The sequence below is a fragment of the Equus asinus genome, chromosome 5, assembly GCF_041296235.1.
Source record: "Equus asinus isolate D_3611 breed Donkey chromosome 5, EquAss-T2T_v2, whole genome shotgun sequence".
Lineage (NCBI taxonomy): Eukaryota > Metazoa > Chordata > Mammalia > Perissodactyla > Equidae > Equus > Equus asinus.
The window spans coordinates 107409417-107426746 of NC_091794.1; the positions used below are offsets into that span (position 1 = coordinate 107409417).

Below are 17330 nucleotides of genomic sequence, written 5' to 3' on the forward strand. Positions count from 1 at the left end.
GCCCGAGCGCGGAGTGGGCGGCGGGTCGGTGCAGCAGCCCCGCCGCGGCTCGGCCACCATCGCCGAGGCGCTGCTGCTCCCACAGACGCTCGCGAGCCGCCCCCCGCGCTCTCAGCAGCCTTTCCTCCAGCACGCCCGAGACGTCCGCCCGCCTCGGGTCTCGCCCCCGCCTCCGCATCCCGCGTCCTCGCCCCTCGCTCACCTCCCACACCGTCTCTGCCTCGTTTTCTCTCCTAGTTGAGGAAAAACAAAAAAATCACCGTCCTCCTCAGGGAGCCCCCTCGCCCTCGGGAAAACAAAACCAGACATGAGCCTGGGCTCCCGCCCCTGAGGGGTCGGCCGAGCGAGGAGCAGGGAGCCGAGCGCAGGCCGCGCCGAAGGTCACGGGGAGAAGCCCCTCAGCCCCCAGCTCTGCCCGCGGCCGGCCCCCTCGGCCCGCGCCCCGCGGCCCCCGCCCCGCGGGCCTCCCGCCCGTCCCCGCCGTCCCGGGAGCCGCCGAGCACACCTCCATTGATGGTGTAGCGCATCCGGGAAGGTAAGTCTCCAAGTTGCCCGCGCGTGGCGCCCGCTTCTTTCCCTGCCCCGGTCCTGGGCTCGGGCGCGGGGCGGGCAGGGGGGTCGCCGCGGAGTCCCTGGTCCGGGGCGGCGGGGCACAAGGGCCGGGGACTTCTTCGGCCCTGTCCGGGCCAGGTCACTGTCCTCGCCTGCTGACCCCTGGTCTTTCTCTGCTGCTTGTTCATGCTCTTGGTTGACTTGTCTTGAGGTTAAACTGTTTCGTGTGACTAGATTATTGGTTGAACTGGGGGCAGGAAAGGAAGTCGAGCAGTGAGACTGTACATTTCTTGAATGTTTGCGGATTTGGGGGTCTTGGGGAAGGAGTTTCCTCAAAGTATCATTTTCATATTAGAAGAGTCCTTCTTTGTGTTCGGAATCTCTAGTTCTCTGCTCTGTGTGATTACTAAATTATGAAACAGAAAATCACTTGCAGCAGAATAGGGTTCTTAGTATCATGTTTTAGTTCTGCTCTGTGAAGGAGAGTGGCTTCTATTTCTCTATTTTTTTGAGGTTTTGGAAAGAAGAGTAGTAGTTTTACGTAGCGCGTGTGTGTGTGTATGTGTGTGTTTGGAGGGGGAAAGGGTATTGCAGGTTTCCTTTGAAAGTGCTTGCATGAGAAGTTGTTGAAAGGAAAACAAAATGATTCATTGTTGAATTGTCATTTTCCTCTGCCTCTTTTCCAAGGTTTGCTTACAATTTTTCTGGATTACAGACTTCAAACGTTGATTTAAGCAAAATGTGTCCTTGAGAAACTGGGTGCTTTAAATGTTTCAGTATGTGTTGCTATTTTAAGGTACGTTTAGAAAGTAGTTTTGTGTGAATCCTGAAAGAGCTTTCTCCAAAGCAATTTTTTAAACACAAAAGAGATAACTACGTAAAAGGGAAACTTGGTGTAACAAACATTTTGGTGTAACATAAATTAACGCATCCTGTGTTTAGATTTGAAACAGTTTTGATAATTGCTTTCTATTTAGAGAGAGTCCTTTTTGTCTGGTGTACACTGGTTTCTTTAGTCTCAGTCTGTTGGGGGAGGGGAGAGAGGCTGGATCTATACAATAATAAAATCATCTTTGGGTAGCTATTTCCTTCCATGGATTTGCTTCCTGAGTTAATTCCCCCGTAAATTATAAACCAGTTTTGCTTTTGATGGCCTAGGCTGGATGGAAAGCTGCCTTTGAGCTCTCCCTGTTGTTGAGGTCGAAGGGAGAAGGGGCAGAGTCAGACACACAGACAACACACACACACACACAATACCAGGCTGAGAGCTCATTGTTCTTCCATACACACATTCATTCTCTCTCTCCCATATTTGGGACTAGGTTAGCACAAACAGCTCTTTTTGGGAGAGAGGAGAGAAGATGGGGGAAGGGTGGTTGCTTTTCTTTTTCAGCTTGCTTTCACCCATCTCATGTCTGGCCTTTCCTGCAACCTTCTAAGAGGCAGAAGAGTACATTGGAAACTAAAGGACACTCAAAAGCATGTTCAGAGACTACTCTTCACCACTTCCCTTTCTTCCCTTTGCAGCCCTGGTTTCTGCTGCTGTCTTTTTTGTGTATGTAAAGATAAAAATCCGTCTGTATGTGTCGTGGCCTTACAGTCAGCTTTCGTATTCCTCATTGCCCCTGACTTTGTTGGGGACTGATTTGTTCGATTGACTCTTACTGTAGTGAATGTGATCAAGGCTGTCTTTTCCAGGCAGAAGTAGGTCGTCTCAGTTAAGATTCTAAAGATCATATTTGAGGTTAATGTTTAGCAAAGTGTGCGTGTGTGTCTTGAGATATTAGTGGTCTGATGGTTTGATAGTCAGGTATGCTGGCTACTGAGCTGTCAGTGTTTTTTGTTTTGTTTTGTTTTGTTTTGGAATTACAGGTTATAAGAAAAGATCTGGTTTTCTGCTTTGGGGGCTGGTGTAGAGGCTTCCTTGAACACTGGACAGGGAATAGGCTGAGAGAGTCCACCTGGGTTGAACCCAGCTCTGAGCCACCTATGGAGGTTGGCGTAAATATGTGTAGGTTGCAGAATAGCACCTTCTACTGGTTAATTGCTTTGAAGGATCCAGATGGAGAGGATGGGGGAGGGGATTAACGGCTGGGGCCTAATGATTTTCTTTTGAAGGCAGTTGTAGTGCTTTCCTGCAAATGCTGCTTCCCTGAGCTGCTAATACAGAAGCCCTTTGACAGGCAGTTACATTGAGCCTTTTTCCGTTATTGGCTGTGTCTTGACGTTAATTTGTTCTGTTATAACAAGTATTTATACATTGTGACTTCCAAGGACTGTTTTGAATTGATTCTCTTCTGAGAAATATAGTTTGTCTTGAAATATTAAACAAAATAAGGGGGCTTATTTGTATTCTTGGTGTTGGAAACTGTACATACATTATCAGTCTTTAAAAAGTTTTCAGTATCATTAGTCAAAAGCCAAATAGACCTATGCTATAGAAAAGAAAAATTTTAGCACTGGACCCGGAGGTTTTCCTCCAGGATTTAATGGGAGTGGAGGGTGAGGTGGGGGGAGAGGGATGGTGGAGCGTAGGAGAGAAGCTCACTAAAATCAGAGATTTTGATATGTAATAGTGTTGCATTGCAATAGTGTTGTTTTCAACAGTCGTATAAACGTAAATAAAATTAAGTCTGATAGGTTGACTTATTCTATAGATGAGATTAAAAAAAGTAGAAGTGAGAGAAAATGTGAAATGAGTGTGTACACAGATTAACACAGAAGGCTGAATTCCTGTTCAAAGCCTTCTAAATCAATCTGTAGTTTCAGAGAGAATCTACTTGATAAATGCCTGAAAGGATTTTTATTATCACACAGCCTACCCCATCTCATTTGTTTTGTTGTAATGAACTATCAGAGAGGTTTGTAGTAGCAAGGGGGATTCAGTATAGAGTAAACATCTTCTGTTCCAGACTAGCTTCTCTTAGGAATGTGATTTCTGATTCCCTTTGCTTTCAAAATTTAGAGTGTATCTCTAGAATTGTATATCTTTTGCAATGAAATGTGAGCAATTCAAATGTATTATTTATTCAATAGGAATATAGTCAGGTAATTTCAATCCAATATATTCTCTGTCAGTGTCTTGTTTGTTGCAAGGTAACTAGAGTAACTGAGAACCAATTCACAGCAAAAAGGTAATCCAAATCAAGAAATAAATGCACCAGTTACTTTTCCAACTTTGACTTATCAGTCAGTCAAAAAGTTCTTAAAAAGTAGGATAGTAATCACTGTCAGGTCGTGCAATAATTATATGTAGTATTGAACAGAAATATGCCAGGTGCTATAAAAACACACAAGAATATGACCTGTGCCTTTCTAAAAACCAGTGTACATTGAATATTAGTATGGATTTAGTAGGTACCCATTATTTTTAAAATTAGTTTTGAATCTTTAACATCTTGTTCAAATCTCAGTAATCAAAAAAACATTTAAGTAGTAAAATAAGTTGTATATACCAAGTTCTTTTGGGAATTGTGTGGTTTCCTACTAACTGCTTTTGGCAGCTGCTTTTGCAGTTGATTTAAAGGTTAAGATAGCAGAAAATTCAGATGTTTAAGTGAGTCATTAGTGTAACATAGCTGTGAATTTCATTATACTTACACACATCCTAAACAATACACCGTTGTCTTACATAATCAGTTTCTGATAATGCTGTGCCCTAGTTGATGATAGGGTTTTTCAACAACTAGGAGTTCCTCTTGAATCATAGTGAAGTGATTGTTAATTATTAGTATCTTGGTAATTATTCCAAATTTGTAGCTTTACTTGTTCTATTTAAGTGTGATTTTGGTGAGCCTGTTGGCTTGTGCTTGGTTTCTTATCTAACAGAGTTTTGTGTTCTTTAAATAATGAAGAGAAATGAGCATTTATGTGTTAGAAAATTGTTAAAGATTGCTTAAGCCACTTTAATGAACATTTGACCACAAATAACTGAAAAATACTCAATTACTAAATATATTTACTGGCTTGGAGTTTTGGTTGGAATTGTGATTTGTATAACTAACTTGTTGGTGTGCCAAGTAATGTAAGATGTAGATGTGTCTGTATATTAGGTAACTAGTCAGATAGGACTGCTAATTTAAGAGTTTTTTTTGAAAATGACCTGTTTGTGCCAGTGTAAAATAGTTGTTTTTGTTTGGTAAAATTTGCCAATATATCAGCAACCATAAGCGATATATTTAACTGAAATTTTTCTTTATAAGGTTATGTTACAAAATGATATGCTCTCTAAGTCATAGACCACTTGGTATTTGAGGAATCCTCATAGTCTCTTTGTGTTGGGCTTTTGCATCAGAAGTTGAAACCATGGGTCATGGCCTAATTTTAAACTAGTTATGTGTGTGATTGGTAAAGGTTTTGGTTGGCTTATTTGGTTGCAAGGAACAGAAAGTCTTGTAGGGTATCTCATGTATTGGGGAAAAATGGAACAGAAATATAAACCTTGAGAGCTAGGCCTCACAGAAGAGCAAGAACCCCAGGTTCTGCTGGCCCTCAGGGATGCTGCAATACTGTTAACGATATGGATCCCATCCAGCTTTAGTGACCAGGTTACCTTGTTGCCTTCTCAGCAGGAAGAGTTTGTTGAGCCATACCCTAGTGTCAGGGCTGTTCATGGTTGTTTAGGCTGTATGTCGCATAGGACATCACTTTAAAGGGGACAGTATTTACATCGTGAGTCAGGACTAACTTGAAAGAGAGCTTGTGAGCAAGCATGGCCATGCAGCATCTCTAGACAGAGCCCTGGAGTAGCAGGGGAGAGCCACTTCTATAAAAAATCCATTTTAGCACACACAGCCACACACTCACTCAGCAAAGCAGGCATGTTCACATTCATTGACACCTATACCTGTCCTCCAGGCTCCCAGAGGTCGAATTCTTGACCCCCTTACTTCTTCTTCTTCTTCTTTTTTTTTCTGAGGAAGATTAGCCCTGAGCTGACATCTGTTGCCAATCCTCCTTTTATTTGGCTTGAGGAGGATTAGCCCTGAGCTAACATCTGCGCCAGTGTTCTTCCACTTTATATGTGAGTTGCCGCCACAGCGTGGCTGATGAGTGGTATAGGTCCATGCCCAGGATCCGAACCTTCAAACCAGGGCAACCGAAATGGAGCGTGCTGAACTAACCTTATGCCATCAGGCCGCCCACCCCCCACCCCCTTACTTCTTCTGGAGGTGGGATGGGATGGTGGAGTGGTGGTGGTGCTTAACTTGTGTGGGCCGAATACAGTTCAGGGGGAGTGTGAGCAGGTGAGAATGTGGGCATGTGTCTGCGTGTATGAATTCAAAGAAACTGCCTGGGGAGGCTCTGGACACCTCTCCCTCAGTGGGCAGAACCTGGCTACTCTGGGGAGGTGTGTCCACGTTAGAGTAGCTGTGCTTGGTTCCTAATAGGATGTGTAGGCTCTGGCCACTAATTTAAAAAGATGTTTGCTATATGAAAACATCATTCAGGTGAATTTAAACTGAATGCTCCTTATTAAACCCAGAGACATTGTTCCTCTTGCCCCCTCACTCCTCTTTCCCTCCCCTTTGCCTTTTTTATGTGTGGGTCGCTGAGTGTGACTGAGGGGCATCCTCAGTCTGCGATCCTCCTCTCTGGCAGGGCCACCACATGAGGTTGTTCAGATGATAATTTACTAACACAAATTTTTACTGAAGGAAAGTGTCCCTTTCCTGTGCAAGGCACTGAACAGCCCAGGCTGGTCCCCAGTCCTCTACTATTCCCTCAGCTGTTTTATCTCTGATTTCTTTGTATCTTTATGCCTCTGCTTCCACTTCCACTACTAAGGACTCTATATCTTTAATTAACATTTCCCCCAGAGATATCTGATAGGTCGTTAGTTATGATCACTGTTGGTTAAAGGTTTGGGGCCAGACTACCTCTTAAGCTACCTGCCAGCCTGCCAGATGGCGAGGTGCTCACCCCTTCAAGCCAGCTTTCATGGAGGTACACAGTAGGAGCTGAGGGAATGGGAGGGATTCTGAGCCATGGCCTATGGAAAGGGAGTTTCTTTTTTTGTTATATCCTATCATGGCTTCCCGTCTTCATTTTCCCTGACGCCTGGTGCAGCTATTGTTGCTTTTGATAGCTTATCTAACAGTTTGTTTTGCTTTAAGTAACTATGTAACTGGTACTACATAACTGGTAGTCACTTATGATCTCTTTTAGGTGAGATAATTTTATTACATTTGTCTTGTTCTCCTTTCATTTCCTGTGAATGTACCCACCTGTCTACCTACCTGCCTACCCAAGTCAGTGTTTCCCAAACTATATTCATAGCATACTATGCTGCAAGTATTTTAAGTTTTCTGAAGTCAAATTTATAATGCACATTAGTACCTTAAAGCCTCAGAAATGTCCTATAGTATGTAGAGGACATTTGTTATTTGTTTATTTGTTTTGTTTTTTCCTTCCTCAAAGAATACCTATGACCTTATAGGAAGTAATATTCTGTAGAACAGTTTGCAAAACACCTGTAAAACTAATCCTTTCTTAATCAAGTGGCTTGTCCTTTTCTCCTTAATAATGAAAGAAGTAAGTTCTGAGTGTTACTATTATAATACTTTGCTGCTCTGTACAATTTTTCTTCAAGTTTTGCAATCCAGTATTTCCCAGGGTACAAAATGACTGCTTTTTCTGCCTTATACATATGTCATTCTAGAGTTATTTTTGATTGTTGTGTCCATTATCCCTCATTCCATCTTTCAATCAGATATGTCAAATCAATATTTTTATTTTTTACCCTACTCCAGTAGCTATGCTCTTATTCAAGGTTAATCTCTTCATTTTTTGGACAACTGCGGTCAGTTGTATAAACACTTGCAAGAATCTTTCAACAAGTAATAAAAAGAAGTACTTAATTGTGCTGTACATTGAGGCAAGCCTTACAGACATGTAAAGATGAAGAGAACAGCCTTCTAGAAATTACTCTCGAAACTGGTCATCGGTATACGTATAGGGCCAGCCCTGGTGGCCTAGTGGTTAAGTGAGTTGTGCTTGCGTTGGTGGCCTGAGTTCGGTTCCCATGCACAGACCTATACTGCTCTGTTAGTGGCCATGCTGTGCTGGCGGCCCACATACTAAAAAATAGAGGAAGGTTGGCATGGATGTTAGCTCAGGGCGAATCTTCCTCAGCAAAAAAAAAAAAAAAAAAAAAAGTGTTTTAGAAATACAAAATACCATGGAGTTTTATTAGTTGTATATAGCTGCATAAAAAATTACCTCAGGACTTGATGAGAACACAGTAAACATTTATCTCATAGTTCCTGTGGCCACTTGTTTGGGAGTGGCTCAGCTGAGTGGTTCTGGCTCAGAGTTCTCGCTTGAGATTGCAGTCAAGATGTCATCTGGGGTTGTAGTCATCTGAAGGCTTGACTGGGGCTGGAGGCTCTCCTTCCAGATGGCTCACTCACTTGACTGTGGACAGAAGGCTTCTGCAGGAAGCTTCAGTGGCTTGCCACATGGACATATGGTTACTTGAGTGACCTGATGATACGGCATTTGGCTTTCCCCAAGAACAAGCAATCAGAGAGAGAGAAAGAGGGAGGGGAGAGGAAGGGAAAGAGAAAGGAAGGAGGAAACCTTACTGCCTTTTATGACCTAGTGTCAGAAGTTGCACACCATCACTTCCATCTTATTCTGTTAGTTAGAATCAAATCACTAAGTCCAGCCCACATGCAAAGGGAAGGGAATTAAGCTCTACTTCTTGAAGGAAGATTATCAAAGAATTTGTAGATTTATTTTAAAACGACCACAGGGCTTCAAAGGAGAGAGATATAGAAGGTTAAAAAATGTTTCCCCCTTGGTTAGTCATCTTCAAGCAATGCTTTACTGTAACTGGAGGGTTCTTAAAGGAGAGTGACATGACCAAAATCTCACATTATTCATCTTCAGCCTCTACCATTGTTGAGATATCATTTATTTCCTCTTTTCTTCCTGTTCTTACATCAGATCTAATCTATTCCAGTTAAAATGGTGCTTAAGACACCCTGCCTTATGTTTTTAGTTTGGTCACTCTTATTTCCTACCAATTAAGGACCTTTCCTTCAGTTCTTCCCATTTAATCTCCTCACATCTTGTGTAAGTTTATTAATTGCATTTATATCTTAGTGTTAATCATGGATTGTAAACTCCTTGAAGGCAGAAAGTTTTCCTTTAGCTATATCAGTATGTTTGTTCACATATGGAATTAGGTATATTATGAAAGACACATTTCATTGACTCTAAGATGCCATTGTAGTAAGGTGCACCATTATTTTATGTACTGAGAATGAAAAAAGTGCTACCAGTTAAAATGTGTAAGACCTGTCCCACTTCCAATGCTGTACAAACGTAACGCATCTTGCATCTTAGAATCATTGAAATATGGTCATCTATTTAGACTGTCTTTTCACCACTGTTTATTCCCTGGAAAGGACGTCTGAAGCTAGATCTTAAAACAGAGTATTTGCTCCCATAGGAACAGTGTTATAGGTGGTGCTCTTGCCTAAAGATTTAACATGAAAAACTTAGCTCTGAACCAACAGTACAGTAAAAACAGAGATGCTACCATGGACCTGTAGTCATTATAGTTAAATTATGTTCTAGTTCCCATAGAGTAAGTATAACCATTATATATTTTGATTTGTAATATATGTTTTATATATAAATATACAAATGCTTACCCCACCTTATTGCATCATCAGTTTGACCTAAAATGTGTTAATTTTATATTAAATATTGGTATTCCACATGATTCTATCCATTAACCCTTCTCTCAGTACTGTCTTCCAGAGTGACCTCATTCCATGGCTTCCTTTAACACCTAGTGCTTCCAACCTGCATGTTTATAAATACAGCCCTGATCTCTCTCCTGAGATCTAGATCCATGTTGCCTTCTGCCTCCTTGGATGTCTTTTTGGCACTCAACCTCAAAACTTACCAGTCTGTTTTTGTCCACTCTTAACCATAATATATTACTGTAGCAAAGTAGTTAAGAGCTCTAGACTCCATTCCCAGCCTACTGCTTATTGAGTCTGACTTTAGGTAAGACCTTTCTGTGTCTCAGTTTTCTCATCTGTAAAATGGGAGTAATAATAGTACTCAACTCACAAGGTTCTTGTGAGGACCAAAGTAATTAATACATATAAAGTACTTAAAATGCCTCTGGCAAATAGTAAGCCTCAATAAGTATTAGTCTGTTTTTATTGTTATTACTTTTATCATCATCATCCAGAGACTAGCTTTCTCCTATGTTTCCTTTGTTTGTTATCTGCAACAGTCAACAACTAGGAGATATGTGGGAGCAGTGGGTCAACTCTAGAGTGTTCGAATAAGTTCTGTGTTACCAGCTATAAAATTTTTACTATTCCGTAAATATGGGAAATGCTACAAAACACATGATTAAATGCTGAGCGAATGGCACAAACCATGGAGTAGTGATGAGATTTGGGGTGTTAATAAATGATCAGCATATCACAGTTTAGTTATTCCTTTTCCTTGTGATGTTCCTGAAGGAGATTTATGTAAGTAGAACAATGGCAAGTGAGAAATTCCAAGTATTATTTTATTATTAACTGGGCTTTTGGCCAAATTGCTGATGTAGAGCCATCTAGTAAATTGGGTTGCAGTGTACTGCTTAAGTTTACAGCCTAGGCAAGGGATTTCCCTTTCTCCTGAATCCCACTTTTTTACTACCCTTAGGCTGGCTACTTTACAGAAGACCCAAAATTAGTCTTTAGAGTGTGTGAGAGAAATGAACAAGAGCAAGATAGCAAACCCTTATATATATGTGTAACTTTTAATCTGCATTTAATCTTCTTAGAAAGAATGTCCAGTCAGTCTGACCCAATCAATTAGTGTTCCCTCCTCTTAGAGAGGTTCAAGAAGGTAGGGGATGGAGAGAGAGAGTGAGGCATTGTGTTGGTCCATCTTCAGCTCTGTTGAGCTTGGTTTAATGGCCTGTGAGGAATATCTAAAAATAGTTGGTCATCTAGCAGCCCTACATTCTGACTCTTTTTAGGACATTCCCTGGGACCTGGGGGGAACCACAAAGTTCAAATTTAAGGATCTTTGAGATGAAATTAAGGAGAAATGTCATGTGATAAATAAGATTTGCCATTTGGAAATATGGCCCACCATCAATGATAGCTACTGTGGCATTTTGGTAATATTCTGTTTCTAATTTTGGTGACAGGAGTGTAATCTTTGAGGAATATGATTGTATATGATTATGTTAGTAGAGCAAAACTGAAGCCTAATAATAGTATACTCAATCTGAAACAAGAATATAACGACAGAATGGGGATGACTAACTTGAAGGCTAGAAAAGAGGCATCTAGAGTGTCGTGCTCAGATTCTGCAAGCTTAGGTACATTCCTGTTTTGTAAACTCCAGGAGGGTAGAGGCCACGTCTGCTTTGGTCACTTCAGTGTTCCTTGCATCTAGCATGTGAGGAATACAGTAGGCATTCATTTGTTGAATGAATAATGTTATTGTATTATTGAGGTCGACAGTAAAAGAGATTTGACTTAATCTGTTGACCCCAAGGCATATGCAGGAAGCTGATTTTTGTTTTTTAATTTTTATTATTTATTTTTCAAAGATTGGCACCTGAGCTAACATCTGTTGCCAATCTTATTTCTTTTTCCTCCTTCTCCTCAAAGCCCCGCAGTACATAGTTCTATGTTTTAGTTGTGGGTTCTTCTGGTTGTGGCATGTGGGACGCCACCTCAGCATGGCTTGATGAGTGGTGCTAGGTCCGCGCCCAGGACCCAAACCAGTGAAACGCTGGGCTGCTGAACCAAGCATGTGAACTTAATCGCTTGGCCACAGGGCTGGCCCTGACAAATTCTTGATAATATTTTTATGTCTCAAATATAGTATAGAAAACATTTTAGAACTTCTTAGTTATTTGAATGATCAAAAATGGGTTTTTATTTCAATTCTAGTAAGTTTAAAATATGTCTTAGAAATTGTTTAATGAGGTAGTACTTAATAAATACGTATAATACTGTTTCTTTATAGTTTTGCCTTTGTATCAAGTAGAATTGGCTACAGCAGTGAGTGGCTGAGACCACAAATAACAATCACTTGAGTGAGATAGAAGTTTCCTTTCTTTCAGGTAAATCATGGACAGTCCTGAGCCAGTATCACACCTTCATGCTCCTTAGGGGACCCAGTTTTCTCCTTTTAGTCAGAGATAGCCTCTCCAGTTCCTCTCATCAGTTCTGCATTTTCACCAGCAGGAGGGAGGCAAGGGCAAAAGCTGGGCACATCCCTATCCTGTGATGATACTTCCCAGAAGTTAAACACATCCCTTTTGCTCTGTCCCTTTATTTATTTTTTTATTTTATTTTTTTTGTGAGGAATATTGACCCTGAGCTAACATCTGTTGCCAGTCTTCCTCTTTTTGCTTGAGGAGGGTTGATGCTGAACTAACATCTGTGCCAGTCTTCCTCTATTTTATGTGACTTGCCACCATGGTGTGGCTTGGTGAGCTGTGCCAGGTCCATGCTTGGGATCTGAACCTGTGAACCCTGGGCTGCCAAAGCAGAGAGAGTGAACTTAACCACTATGCCACTGGGCTAGCCCCTCTGTCCCTTTAATTATAACTGAATCATGGGGCGAAGATAGCTGCAAGGGAAGCTGGCAAATGTAGTCCTTCCTGGAGATGGCTATGTGCCTAGACAAAAATCAGAGATTCTATTATTTGAAAGAAGGGAAGGATAAGTGTTGCAGGACATCTGGCAGTCTGTTCCGTAAAATCCCAGTGGGTAATAGAGTATTAACACATTTGATAATTCAGCCTTCAATAGTGTTGAGTACCATACTGCTCCAGTGAGTTCAAATATTCACTATAGAATCTTCACCGAAGTTTTTTTTGATCTAATGATGGCTTCAGATTTTTATTGCTAGGTAAATTTTCTAACAAGATGAACTAACTGCCTTCTGGTTTGAGCATTCTGATCTTTGTAGCGTAATCTGCCCTGTGTATTTGTTTATTTTCATGTGGTTCATTATTGTAGGAATAATTATTGAAATTTCCTAAGTTTTTATATACTAAACATGATTAAAGACCTATTAGAAACATTTAATTCTTACTATTTATAACTAGTAAGGAAAATGTGCAGACATCTTGTTGCTACTAATATACTGAGAAATGCTTTTATTAACGTTATTAACATTAGTATTCCTTAAGAAATCTAGCTTTACAAAACACCTACATTCTTCTTTAGTATTTTGTTTGTGGTGGCTTAGCACTTTTGTCATAGCTTACTGAGAATTTCAGGGTCTTTATGGAATCCTTCAGGTTTTACACTATAAAAAAAGTTAACTTGGTTTATAGTTATGCTTGAAAGAATCTGTAATTTTCCTCATGGTGAACAATGACTTATCTCACAGGTCTGATAACTTTCGTTTTGCAAGTCATAGGATGTGGTTTTTCTTTCCATCTGTTCGTTGTTAAATTTTATTTGCCCCAACATACAAGTACACTGTGTATAATTGTATAATTGTCATAAATAAATTTACTTTTAAGTGCCATTTACAAATTATTTCTGTCACCTTAGACCTACAGTTATGAATATGTTATAAAGTTATAGTGTCTAAAGACTTCTTAAAATGCTCTGTTAAGAAATTGATTGTAGGGGCTGGCTCGATGGTGCAGTGGTTAAGTGTGCACCTTCTGCTAATATCCCCCCCCCCCCAAAAAAAAGAAAAAAGAAATTGATTGTAGTGTTTGCCTTCTAAGGAGGTATAATAAGGCACCCGAGAGAGGGATGGAGAGAGAGGGATCCTTATTGTTCATACTCAGATGTCATATGTTAAGTATTACCTAATTAAAATAAATACGTAAGAAAAGCCTGTGCTTTTTACTTTTAGATTCCTGCCATTCTCTTTTTCCTACAAGCTTTAGTGGAATATCAGTTTAATTTATGTATGAAATGGGGTCATACAAATGACCAAGACTCAGATGGTGTCCTTGATGAGTTTTCTCACAAATAGCAATAAGACGTACACAATTGAGTACTAGGTAGAGGACAGTGTCTCAAGAGCTGATGGTACTATGGTTTAAGAAAGAGAATTAGTGCTGGCTGTGGGCATTAGGAAAGATTTGGTGTAGGAGGAGGTGTGTAACTTGTGTTTTGAAGGATTGGCAGGATTTGGACATGTGATAAGTAGCTAAGAGGATTTGAGACAGGAAATTGCATGGAGCAGAGGCACAGGGCCTGGAAAGCATGGGAAATGGTGAGTACTTTCGCTGTTTCTATGATGAGGATTATTAAATTGTGTTTCAATTTCTTTTTTTTTTTAATTCTTTAAAAATTTTCTGTAGCAGATGCAGGCACATGTAGTTCTTTCAACTCAGGTAATTTATTTATTTTATTTATTTTATTTTATTTTTTTTTGAGGAAGATCAGCCCTGAGCTGACATCTGCTGCCAATCCTCCTCTTTTTTTCTGAGGAAGACTGGTCCTGAGCTAACATCCGTGCCCATCTTCCTCTGTTTTATATGTGGGATGCCTACCACAGCACGGCTTGATGAGTGGTGCCATGTCTGCACCCGGGATCTGAACTGGTGGACCCTGGGCTGCCAAAGGGGAACGTGCGCACTTAACCGCTGCGCCACCGGACGGCCTCGACTCAACTTGGGTGATTTATATGTGAAGCTGTTGCTGGCAGCTGTTTGCACCAAATTCTAAGAGCATTTTGGAGAGGGGTCCTTTGGGCTGCTTTCTCAAAGGAAGAACAGACTGGTTTGGCTGGAACCAGAGAGCACTGGAAACACAGGTTGGGGTCATAGCATGGGCAGATTTAATACCAGGGTAAGACTTTATTTGAAAGCTTGATGTGTTCAAATTAAATACAAATTGTAATCATAAAATTAATATATACTCATTGTAATCACATTCATACAGTTCAAAAAGAGTAGTGCACATTCCGCCATATTCTTCCAGATATTTCCTATGCATGTATAGGCACATATATACACACTGTACATACTGTCTTGAATTTTGCTTTTTTATTTAATATTTCAAGCACATATTTTTCAAGTCAATACTTGTAAATATACCTCAGGCCTTTGTTTTTGTTTTTGTTTTACAGTTGCGTAGTGGGACATTGTGTGGATGTATACTTCAGCTTTCTGTTGATGGGCACTTAAATTGATTCTCATTATTATTATTATTTTTTTAAACACTTGTGCCTCTTCTATTGTATAGGTATAGCTGTAGGGTAAATTCTTAGAAGTAGAATTGCTGAATCAGTAGATATGTTCGTTTTTAATTTTGAAAGCTGTTCATAAATTACCCTCTGAGATGTGCCGGTGTACACAGAGTGTTTCAGGGTTTGGATTTCCTTATCTTTTCACCAACCCCGGATATTATGAAAGTTCTTAATCTTTGCTAACCTGACAGGTGAAATGTTACAGTATTTTAATTTGCATTTCTTCGACCATGAGTGATCTTTTTGTATATCAGAATTTTATATGTCTTTTATATATCAGAATTTTAAAATACACATTTTGTGGTCTCAGTAATAGAGCCAGGTGGTTTATGTTATACAGAGTACTTCTTTCTAAGTACCATTTGTTTATTTTTTAAAGTAACGGCTTTATTGAGATATAACTCACAATACAATAAAATTTACCCTTTTAAAGTATACAATTTGTGACTTTTTAGTGATTTATTTTGAAACTGAGTGCCAACCATTGCTGTATTATTTGTAGTAAATCACTATCAAGCTGAATTTGAGATCCTCTCTTTCTTTCCAAGCTCATCGGCATATTAAGCCCAAAATATGAAATGGGAAATGCAACTTTCCTTGTGCTTTTTCCAGTCCGTAGGCTCTCCGCAGGGTGAGTGGGGCTGTCTGGTTCTGAAATGGAACTATGCGCTACAACTGCTTTGGAATCTCAGTGCTGTGCTACTGGATGAGGAGTGATTTCTTTTAAATAACTAGTAGTTGAAACTGACTTCCAACTGCTGGAGGTGATAGAAACTTTTTGACTTTTCCTGAAAAATTTTAAAATACGAAATCTGAAGTGAAAAAGTCTTCTGAAGTGAAAAAGTCTTCTGAGGTAAAAAAGTTTTTAAAATATGGTTCAGTGTTTAAAATTAGCAAGTTGGTTGTTTTTAGATGGGTGATTCAACTCCTTTGTGGTTACTCTGGTCATTTTTTATTTCAGAGATTTCTTAATATCTACTAAAGTGTATGTGTGTGTTTATGCTGAGCTGGTTACATTACTTCACTTTAAGAACAGTAGTGATCTGGCCTGTGCGTGTTTCTGTTTTGATTCACGCAGATATTTTAGTGTGAAGAAGAGCATACTGGAGATTTGTTAGACTGATTTTTTGAGTAAACTCCTTCTGTCCTCTAGCATTGGCTCCCATTTAATAGGGTCCCAGGCAGCTCCTGTCCGAGGACTATTACAGAGTAGTAGCTCTTATTACTGGCCAAATCTGGGACCCTCATCTGTATGGTGGTTCACTCAGGAAAAGATACTCATAATAGATGATTTCCTATTGATTTTGATAGAACCGAATGTATTATTCTTTCCTTTTGATTTTATAAAGTGATACTTTAAACATTTAGTTTTGTATTCTTTTTCTTCATAAAATATCCTTAAAGTTGTGATTCTCTGCATTTTAACCCCCTCATCTTCCATTATTTCTCCATCTTTTTATGCTTCTTCTGTTTGGAAAGTTATTTTTGATTGGTTTGGCTTTAGTCCTTTAAACTGTCTCCTCGTTTTCCCCCTTGACCTCTCTTTTCTTGTTACCAATTTTCTTGTGTTTTAGAGTTTTTTCCTACCATAAAGTCCCTTGCCCTTTGTAGTTTTGATTAAAGTGAATTTTTCTTGGACTTTTAATTAGATTTCCTTTTCCTTTAGCTCTTAATGGGAAGATTGAAGATGACACTGACTGACACTTTGGGTCAGTGGCATGATTACTTAGGATGAGACATTATGTGAACATTGAGTGGCTTGAAGTATATAGCTTAGCTTGTGGATGTTTCCATTTCCACTTGAGGGCTGTTGCTTGGCTCAGAGGCACTGTTCTAAAAAAAATACCAAAAAAAAATTCTTGTGTAATTTGTGCATTTGAGTCAAGGTGAGATATGAGAACTGGGTTGACCTATGGAGGAACTAATGTTTATAACTCTAGAAACAATGTTTTGTTAAGAGATGGGCTGTTGATTTGATAGGAGAGAATAACTGTGTCTTTTAAATACACTATGAATGTGCTGTGTAATTCATGTTTTTTCTTGCTTCACCAAAATGTCCTGAACCCATGATAGCCTGTGAACGTTATAAGTAAGCTTGATATGCGTCTCTTAGTTAGCATGAGAAGACCTGGATTCCAGTTCTGCCTGTACCAGGGCTTGAAGTATAATGACACGCCCTGCTTCCTTAGCTGTCAAATGGGGGCTGTAGTACGTAAACTGAAATGAAAAAGTAGATACGGAAATACTTTCAAAATATAGACATATTCTACAAATCTAGAGTACTTTAGTTATCTTTTTCTTTCTTGGGAACTCAGGGCTGTTGCAGCCCACAACCTTTACTTAGTCTAGTGATAGTTTATCCTCTGTAATGTTACCTAGAGAAAGCCATTGTTTCCTTGATGTCTTTCTTATACCTACATTACATGCAGGTGTATGAATATTTTTATGCAGGTGCTTCTGGTGCTCAGTTCTAGTGTTCAGCTGTAGTAGAGAACTATTGTTTTGTTCTTAGGTTTTTTGTCCTAAAATAAAGACTTATGTTTTCATTTAATGACAAGAGACATCACAAAGAC

General features: G+C 39.8%; 1 protein-coding gene across 3 annotated transcripts in view; it reads left to right on the forward strand.

Moving 5' to 3' along the window:
• Window positions 1-229: 229 nt before the first annotated feature.
• Window positions 230-17330, forward strand: part of RERE (arginine-glutamic acid dipeptide repeats) — a 403675-nt gene continuing 386574 nt past the window's right edge. For all 3 annotated transcript variants that reach the window (XM_044769612.2, XM_044769615.2, XM_070511161.1), the window contains exon 1: window positions 230-535. The gene's annotated coding sequence lies outside the window, so the exon portion shown is untranslated. The remainder of the gene's footprint in view (window positions 536-17330) is intronic.